We start from the raw sequence: 11,014 nt of genomic DNA on the forward strand, positions 1-11,014 counted from the left end.
AGGCTGCTTGGTTTCAACTGCAATTGTGATTTGTGGTGATTTCTAAGGTATGTTGCATCTCTCTAGCTACAGCATGTACAATGTCAAATATGCTACCAACACACTACACGAGTTCAGGAAGACAGTCGCTTACAATACTCCACGAGCACAGCCATCTCTGCACACAGACAACTGCTGCATGAACTCAGCGGTACACTTGGGTGTAACAGCCCGAATCAAGCTCAACCAAAGCACAGCCATGGCTACAGCCATTGTCACAGCAACAGTTCAGTCATCCTGATGCTGCAGTCATGATCAAAGCCACCGCCTTGGCAGCAGTCAGTGAGAGAGCTGATGAACTGGCTGCTCTAGATTTCTTTCTAACTGCAACGGTAAAGACTTATACCTGAGTAGCCACGCTGAAGGTGCACTGACTCACTATTGTCATAACCAGTGGTATTCCAGTTCATATTAAATGATATTATATTATAATACAGCTTAGCTTCTCTTAAATGGTCAGGGGAAAATAAAAGCTAATGCACGGGAATGAAAAATGTTGCAAGAAATGCAAAAGTTCTCTCTTTTAGGGGCTTGTAACGAAATCCTCTGTATGTCATAATAATATAATTCTGTTAGCTAAATACCAAATACTTTATAATAAATACATTTTAGTTCTCAAAGTGTTGAAAGGCACTGTAGTTGCTAGAAGTATAGCTAGTAGTTTGAGCTTTAACAATACAACATATGACTTCAAAGACTGTATGGTTTGCATGGGAAATATGAATCTGAAGAGAGACAGACAGATAGAAGTAGTGGAGTAAAAAGCCAACCACCCAATAGCCTCTTCAAAATGCAATCTTATGGAAAAAACTGCACCAAAATACAGTACTGAATATGTGTTTGTGAGCTACAGTCACCGAGATATTCATCCAGTAATGTCATAGAAGAGAAATGAAAAATGTTAATTGGCTGAAAATGTATTCTGCAGAATTCAGCTCATGAATTGAATACTAAGGTAGCTTAGTTACGGACGTATGAGGTTTATTTTTTTTTAACAAGTATTGTGTGCGTTACTTTGTGCGTACGGATCAGCTGCTGTGTAGTGTCCATGTTGTCAATGTGCATCGGTGTGCAGATAAGTGCTGTAATAATGGAGCAACAATATGCAGCTCTGCCGATGATGAGAACAACAGTTTCAGAAAGAATAGCAGTACAATAGAACACAGTTTCTATTTAGCTTCAGATGGCACATGTCCAAATACAGACTGAGAAGCTCTGGAACTGATACAAAAACAGCATGAACAGGGAATTACAGGAGTTTATGTAGGCTAAAGTATCTGAAGCTAGAGGAATAATTCTCTCATGAGGATTAGATGCATGATTATATCCAAGTTGAAATTTGCCTGCACATGCATCAACTGACTTAATGTTGCCAACTGCAAGCAGTTTTTTTTCTGCCCGTCATTGTTAACACAGACTTACTAAAACTGGCAAATAGTACAGTGTCTTATCACTAAAAGAGGATTTACAGCTTCATAGATAGTACAGGAACGGAGCTGGTGATCACTTAACACCTTTTGCATAACATGTTCCACTGTTAATGTAAAAGAATATCCAATGAATTAGTGTAGCTTTATCATAGATTAATAAATATTTGGTTAGCACACAATACAATTCAATACAAGGCTTTAAAAAGAAGCAGCAGCATCTTTAAAACAAGTCTAATACTGACTGGTAGCAGGAATTAGTGTCAGGTGGCCACTTCTTTTACAAGATGTTAAAACCCTGGCAGCAGTGTTTCACAGCCACCATCATAATAAAAATATGTTTTTTTCAGTTCTTGTCATAATGACAAACTTTGTGGTTAAACAAAAAAAAAAACATGATCCTTGTGATTTCATAAAAAGATTTTCCATGTTATTGTGGCCTATTTTCTTGCTGTTTTATTGCCAATTTTATCTCTTTTACAAGAAACTTTTTTTTTTTTTTTTTTTTAAATAACAACAAATCACTTTTATCTTGTTGTAGAACTAAACTTTAGCATTATTCCATACAAGTAATATATCCAAAGTTTTCTCAATACAACCTGATGGGTTGGCCAATCTGAGCCATCAGACCATGGACTTGAGACTTGCACTGGGATGTTTGCAGTGGAACCACTGGGATCTGTGGGTTACTGTGTGGGGCCTCCGTAGATCAGGCTTGTTCCAGTGCATCACGTGGATGCTGGATGTAATTGGGATCTATGGTGTTTGGAGGCCTGGTCAACATCTTGGGCTCCTCTAGCCGTTCCTGCGCAGTCATTTATTGACACATATGTATTTCTATTTATAATGGCTAAATAATAGGCTGAACAAAAAGCAAAAGCAGTATTTAGGTTTTTGGAGAGAAACTGAGAAAGAGAAGAAAAGACAGAATAAGTTTGTGAATGATCTTTTACTTGAATGTCCTTCAGTACAATAACGGCCAGTCCTAAACTCTCCATACGTCCATGTCTCACTAATTCACAGAAAAAGGCTGATGGCATCATAGAATCTACTACTAATTATGACAACAGTTTAAATGCCACCAATCCAACCCTAATCTTCTTTTCAGCTTACTGCTATAGCTGCTGTGACTGATGCCATCAACAGAGCTGTGTGGCATTTCACATCAACATCTCAAAGCTGCAGGCTCGAGAATACACACATATATACACACCAACACTGTAAAAAATGACACCCTGAATTTACAGCAGAAGTGACACATTGGTGGTGCAGAAACAGTGCACGAGTAAGCATCCACACACAGCACATTGACTCCTACCTCAGTTATAAATTCAAATACACTCTGAATGCCCAGTGCTGTTATGTAGAAGTTAGCAGAGTAGAAGAATTGGGAAGTGGAGTGTCCTCTTGTTCAATGGCTGTTTCACTTTGGCTTACACTCTGTGTACTGTTACTTTGGTTTAGTTGGAGAGCTTCCGAATCTCCTTTTCAGCAGCATCTAAGTGTAGCTGTCAACTAGGAATATCAACATTATAAGTCTATTAAATGAATAAAATCAGTTTTAAAGAGGTAATGAAATAACACCCATGTGAGAAATATACCAGAAAAAAACAAGTTTACTTTATTTATCCAGTTATTATCTTAGTTAGTTCTTCAAAAAATACATTAAGATAGGGACTTTGTGACTTACTCAACTGAGGAGAGGAGTATAAAAGAAGATATGACTTTGCTTTATGGGCTGTGGCTCAGGTGGTAGAGCGGCTGATCGTAAGGTTGGCGGTGGGATCCCCGGCCCCTCCACAGCCGAAGTGTCCTTGGGCAAGACACTGAATCCGAAGTTGCTCCCAATGGAAGGCTAGCGCCTTGCATGGCAGCTCTGTCGTATGAATGTGTGTGTGAATGGGTGAATAAGAAAACACTGTAAAGCGCTTTGCGTGCCGCTAAGGTAGAAAAGCGTGATATAAGTGCAGTCCGTTTACCATTGACTTTAGTTTTATCTGTCTTTATAATCTTGTTACTTTAGTATGCACACCTATGTAGCACACATATTTACAAAGCTCTGGATCCACTCTTTCTTTTGATGTAATACTATCACATCATTGCATAGACATTGACATATCTAGTTATTAATATATCTATACAATGACAAGTTAATGACTAATTCAACCCAAACTGTGTCCGTAGGGCTCCACCAAAGTCTGGATAGAACTGAGTGTGCAGGTTAAAGAGATATTGTGGAGCAAAGTAAAGCATTCAAGTTAGTTCTGAAGCTAACCAGCAGCCAGGTGTGATGCAGTCAGATCTGATCTGTCTTTTTATGACTGAGGATTAGGTGAAGTCTGCCCACTGTCTTTTTAGGTACACTAGTGAGGAGGGGCAGTTCAACCAACAAGAAATGAATGTATATATGAAGAGATCATTTGCAAAAACAGATTGCTCTTCACAAACCTTCAGAAAACCCACTTTTCCATCATCTACCTGAGACAATATCAACCAAACTTAGTTATCTTTATTTTTGTCATTTCATTTCTACTGACTCAAATCCACTCAACTTCAGTTTGATTGATATTGTCTCAAGCAAACAAACAAAAAAATCTGAAAATCTACAAAAATGGAGTTTTGGCAAATGAACTCTTCATATACAGTCTTCTGCATCTAGCTCAGACAAGTAGGTTCATGCTCTATATATGAAAATATATTCTTTAATTTGAAGAAAAAGAGGCACTAGAAATTTGTGACAAATCCTCATTAAGTTGAAAGAACTTGTGGGACATCCAAGTCTTTGATGCTTTCCACCAGTGAGCTGACAGAGCTATCATCAGCCATCAGCATATTATCGTAGCATATGCAATGATTTGTTGGAGCATTATGTGACTAAGAGGTAGTACATACAAAGTGAAGCGCAATAGACCAAGTGCTGAGCCCTGAGGGACTCCATATACAGTGTTGACATTTTTAAAGATGACGATCCCAAGAGATATTAGAAAATGTCATCCTTTTAGACAGGATGCCAAGCAGTTAGATACTGCCCCAGAAAGTCCTCCCGTTCTCATGCTCTTAAGTCCTTCAGTCAAGATGTTAGACCAACAGTATAAAATGCTGCACTCACATAGTGCAGCTTGACCCACACAATGAACCTGCTGCTTTGATTCTGCTAGTAGGCACAATACAAGGAGCATTTTTTCAGTACATTCTTATGATACACAAACTACACTATCATTTGCATATATAACATTTTTGTAATATGCTAAGGCTGTATTTTCAGACAAGATTTACAGATTAACAGTTATGTTATGTTGATTTGGAAAACCTAATTGTATGGAAAAAATATTCACAGCAAATTTTAAAAACATTTTCCAGAAGAAAGTTAAAAACCTATCAGCAGTTTTTTTTTTCTGCACTAATTTCTTACAGTGTAAAAATATAGGTGGAGAGACACACACTTCATGATCTTGACATTTAGAGCTGCCCTGGAGCTTTGCTGTCCAGAATGAGGACACTTTGTCACTGGTTGGGTGGAAAATTACTTTTTAAGATAGCTGTAAGGTTTTGTTTTATTGTGTGTTGTGGTAGCAGAACACTGATAAAAAAACATGAACCATATAGTCCATACACCCATTACTGAGATATGAATCTCAGTAAAGAAAGCCTGCATTTTTAATGCAGTAAATCTAAGTGGTTAGTTTTGAATTTTACATGACACCAAATAACTTGCTGTTGTCACTTATTATATTAAATATATTGTTATTATGTATACTATTATATATACTGCATATGCAAAAATCGAAATAATGTATATCATCCATTCAGGAAAATCCCAGTCATACAAACTATGAGTGAGTGAACCATGCAGAATAAATATAACAGTGTTAATGTAATGACCAATATTATTACTTCTTCAAGATAAATGTCACAGTCTGTCCTGGGACACATGGATGCTCTGCTCTTTATTTACCAGTTGCCATGGCGAATTCTAGTATTGGAGCTCTATTTATGTTTTGTTTGTTTGTTTGCTTTTTGTTTTATTTTTTTATTACCCATGGAGGCGCTTAACTCAGAATGAACATACTCAGAGTTGATTAAGTGCGACTAGATATTTTGAAACTGAAACCCAAGCTTCCCATCTCAGGTTTCATCATCACAGAGTTTAGATTTGGAGTCAGAGTTTGTCAAACTGCATTCTTGATTTTTTCTTTTGTGTACTAACTGTGGATGTTTCCAAGCTGTTACTCTGATCAAGACTGACCAATAGTGACATGTCTTTCACCTTTCAGCATAAGTTCCAGCTGTGAGATTCAGCTCAGTAGCAAACAAAACTTTTGGATTTGCATTCCAATCACAAATTTACTTTACTAATTGTGTGTGTGTGTGTGTGTGTGTGTGTGTGTGCCATGTAATCTGTTTTTGGCTCCAACCTATTCTGTTTGATTGCATTGTAAAAGCAAAGCAAAACAAAACAAAACAAAAACAAAAACAGAAGTAACTCCATACAGCTGTTGCTGCTCAGACACAAGCCTGTGTCCTTGCATTAGAAAAGAAAACCAGAGGAGCTGGTTCAGCAGCTCTGTCACTGACTGCTGCCAAGACAAACTGTATGACTGCAGCTCTGAGATGACAGCTGTTACTGTGACTGTAGCTGTTGTGATTCTGGCTGCAACATATTCATTTTTAATGGTTGTAACATTGATAACATACAACAGTAGTGTGTGTGCAGTCATAGTTCTGCTGTCAAACTATGAATATGTTCCTGAACTACTGCATAAACACATGTGTCAAAGAAGCACCGTAGGTGTAAACAGTAACATCTGGACATAACCATAGCAGCACAGACTGAACCTAAGCAGCAACCAAAGTCTGAACAATAACTGGATATCCAGCCTTGGCTTCACCATCACAACAGGCAGCTGTAGCTGTGCTCACAACCAGCTGCTGGATTCTGCTGCAGATCAATTCTAAAGAAAAAAAAACAACAACAACAAACAAAAGCATAATAAACGATAAATGCATCATGTAAAGTGTCACATCATTGCTTCCCAAAACTAGCACTGTGTTATGACTGGACTGCACTGACTCAGATCAGAAGGAAAGCAAAACTTATACAAAAGTAGTCCTCAAAAATTCTCACCTTTACCTTTAAGGGTATTTGTATTTTTTAAGTGATTTCTCATTCATTTACCCATTTCTTGCTTTTTTACTTACAAAAATAGTTTCACATCAAACTTTTCTTTAATTGACTTTTGTCCTTCTCTGATGTAGGGCGTGGGGATAGGAGTGGGAAATAGTATGCAAAAGGCAGCTGTATGACTCTTTGTATTTCTTACACCCAATTGGAGCAAATAAATTTGTTGGCTCTCTGACACAAACTTATTTCTTCAACACAGTCCACAGGTTCTTGGTGGCGTTTAAGTCAGAACTTTAGGGTTGCCAGTCCAAAATCCTAATTGTAGCCTAATTTAGCCTTATCTTGACCACTTCTGATATGTGTTTTGGGTCATTGTCTTGTTGAAACACCTAACTGCCTCCAAAACATCTGACTGATCATTTTTGGCATTGCAGGGATTTTAGCAGGATAAACTATATATCCTGTTATTTTATGAAAGCCAATAACCTAGTTTTGGGTCCTGCACCAATACATTGTAAGCATGATGAAGTTACTGCATTTAATGCTTAATTTAACGCTGACAGATAGCTTCATTTAAACCACTAGGATTCATTACATTTTCTAACACAGCTGTTTTTTGCATTAAAAATTCCCACAGCATCCTCACACAGCCCACAACATAAGCTGTCAGAGTATAAACTTAATCCATTCAGAGCATCTCTCACCACACTCATTTCTTAATGAGGTTTAAGCTGCACCCAGTTTAGCAGTATATTAGCACTATTTCTCTTACTGCAGACATGACTCAGACAGCATGTATTTAGACAGGAAGCACAAGTGCATTGGATGATGGTTGGTGCAATGTGAACATTTGTAACGAAAAATATTTAATATTCAATGAAATAAAAATTTAACAACTGCGATCATATTTTTTGATGAGCCATAGATCAGATGAGTATGTCCAATGTGAAAGTTGCCATTTATGGTGATGGATCCAGAAATAATTATCACTGACAGTGCAGCTACTCTCCATTTTTTTGACCTCTTTAAACTTTTCTTTTTTTTTTTCTGGGACTGGATCACATGCTCCTTGTGGATCTTCCAGCATTTTTAAAATTGAGCATCTCTATGTTTGTCTTTAATGTATGTGTTTGTGGCTGCAACCCCCCGCTGGATACCTTGATTATGTTTTGTTTCACTGTTTAAATGGCAGGTTATTTAGTTTAGGTAGCATGATAATGCTAAGATGTCAACTTTATATTTATTGGAAGTTAATTTTGTTTTATCCTCTTTAAATAATTAATTTTAGTAAAGTAGCGCTGATAAAGGCAGCTGTATGTTGGTGTATTTTTGTTGTTGCTCTAATTCTCCCTCAATGGCAAATAAACTTGAACTACAATTTATCAGCTGGATAACTGCAGAGTGCTCTACAAAAACACAAATAAAAAAATTAAGGAAAACAAAAAAGAAATTGCAGTTCCTTTGATATGCACAGTTGTATGAGCAGTTGGATATAAATGGGTTTGCAAACAGTGGCTCAACAGATCAGGCACAACATTAAATCCAGCTGCCTGCTACTGTGTAGGTCCCCCTCATGCCACGCTAAGAATCAAAGTAATATCCACATTAATGCAGGACCCAAGGTTTACCAGCAAAACACTGTCCAGAGCATCATACTCTCTCTGCCGACCTGCTTTCTCCTCACAGTGCATCCTGCTGCTATCTCACACTCACCAGGCCATCCACATAGAAAAAAAGAAAGCGTGATTCGTCTGACCAGATCAACTTCTTCCATTACTCTATGCTCCAGTTCTGATGCTCATGTGTCCACTGTATTCGCATGGACATAGGTCAGCTAGGACGCTGGCTAGTCTGCAACTGAACAGCCTGATATGCAGCAAGCTGTGATGCTCTGTGTGTTCTGACATCTTTCTCTTTGAGCAGCATTAAGGTCTTTTTTGCAACTGTGCTGTAGAAGCTCTTCTATGAGCATCAATGAGCCTTGTGCACTTGTGACCCTGTTCACTGGTTGTCCTTGCTTGGACCAGTTTTGGTAGGTACTAACCACTGTATTTAGATGCTCTGACTCCATCACTTTGCCATTAAAACATGGTCTTTGTCAAAGTTGCTTAGCTTCCTATACTGATAATTTTTCCTGCTTTAAACACACATAGGGCCGTTGTAATGTGATAAGCAGTGTTATTCACCTTACCTGTCTGACTGATTGGTGTGTAAAATCCACAGTCAGTAACATTAAGAAGAAGCTGTTGTATGGAGATGGAGGAATGAGAGCACTCCCCGATAATCCTTCAAATATAACTCCTCTTCCTCATGTCATGTCTGAGGGCGTAAAAATCATTCTTTAACATGCTTCCTACCCACAAGAACATCTCCATTTCATCAGTGAAGTGGAGTGGATTAAACTGAAGCTTCAGAATTGCATCCCATAATCTCCCATCAGACCCTGCTAGCAACACGGAGTGAGCTGTGTAAATAAAGGCCTAATAACACTCAAATATTTACAATGTGTCTGTAGGTTTGTTCAGATTCATGCTCACAGTCACAGGAAGCAGACTGAGAAGCTGTTATTTCCAGATAACACATGCTGCTAAAAATAGACAGAACTGAAGAAAAAAAGGTTATCAAAAGTGACAGATGGGTTCAGTTCAGTCAAAAGGAACATCTCAAATCATTGAACTTTTTCTGTATTAGAGCAGGCCACCATGTTTCTATAAACGAAACCTCAAAAGATGAACAGTGCTTGAGTCATCAGGTTGATACTGTGTGGCAATATCAGATATTCTGGCAGAAACAAGACATTTATAAATATGATGTAAAATTCAATATAAAATAAGGATCTCTGTTATTGGGCTTTGCTAAATTGTTGTTTCCATACATACCTAACTAAAGCTCTGAGAGCTTTACATTTGATGCTTTTACACTGAAACACACTGCAAATATGTAACTATGAACTTTGTAGTATTGAATTATGAACAGTTATGAACAGAGCTTCCTCAACATCCATCCATTATCTATACATTATCTACAGTATATCTATACATATCTATACATATATTATCCTCACTAGGGTTTAGAATCACTAGTTAGCCTCAACGTGTTTTTGGACTGTGTGGGAGAGAACCCACGCTGCACGGGGAGAACATGCAAACTCCATTCAGAAAGATCCCAGGTGTCCTCACCGGGACACGAACTGGTGACCTTCTTGATGTGAAGCAATGATGCTAACCACTGCGCAAAGCCTGCAGCTGCAAAATGCTGGAAATATACCACTCAACATTTGAAATACAGGAGATGTTTTTAAAGATTCTGAAACTGTTTATTTCAAATAGGTGAACCTATTTTCATCATTTAAATTTGGTTGGGCAGTTAATAATACAGTTTTCTGTAATGGGAGAAACTGCTTCATTCAAACTTCCCCAATATTTCCCTTTATGTTAATCATGCACTCCCTTTATCGTCACCCTGTGCACATCAGACTTCACACACAAGACTGTGAACTGTCACCTCCAAAAGTTCTCGGATAATACAGCCATCGTTGGATGTGTAACAGAGAGCAATAACAGGAGTACATGAGGGCCATCCAGAACTTTGTTGACTGGTGTGAGCTGAATCATCTTCACTTACACACTAACATGACAAAGGAAGTGGTGATAGACTTCTGATGGAAATCGCCCCATCACACACCAGTGAATATCCAAGGACTGGACATTGAGATCGTGGAAGAGTACAAGTACCTGTGTGTTCACTTCAACCATAAAGTGGACTGGCTAAACAATACAGATGTCCTGTATAAGAAAGACCAAAGTTGCCTCCACCTGATGAGGAGACTGAGATCCTTTGGAGTATGCAGAACAACGTTACAGACGTTTTATGACACTGTAATTGCTTCTGCAATCTTCTATGCAGTGCTCTCTGGACTCCATGGAGGAGGTGGGTGAGAAGAGGATGTTAGCCAAGCTGAAATCCATCACAGAAACCACTTCTCACCCCTACATGCATCCTAAGCAGCTCCTTCAGCAACAGGCTGCTACATCCACAGTGCAAGAAGGAATGTTACTGCAGGTCCTTTTGTTCCCTCTGCAGTCCAACTGTTTAACATGTCCATGTCATTGCAATAAAATGTTTTAATGCTGTATTTCCTCTTCACAGCCTTTCAGCAACAATCTACATCATGCAACATTTAAAAAAATATATTATAGCTCTTCCAGTGTGACTATATTATTAATGCAGTTTGTTTATCCTGTAGCTCTACCAAGTCAACGACATTGCTTAATCACTGTTTTTTTTTCCACCACAGCTCTTCTACTTTGCAACAGCATCATCTAACATGGTTTCTCTTCTCCTTGTAGCTCTTTCAGTGCCACAGCATCTCTTAACACTGTTTTTCTTTCACAGCTCTTGGTAAACAATTAAAGTTTGCTCCCAT

The sequence above is a fragment of the Stegastes partitus genome, unplaced genomic scaffold (assembly GCF_000690725.1).
Source record: "Stegastes partitus isolate 25-593 unplaced genomic scaffold, Stegastes_partitus-1.0.2 Scaffold1479, whole genome shotgun sequence".
NCBI classification, from domain to species: Eukaryota; Metazoa; Chordata; class Actinopteri; family Pomacentridae; genus Stegastes; species Stegastes partitus.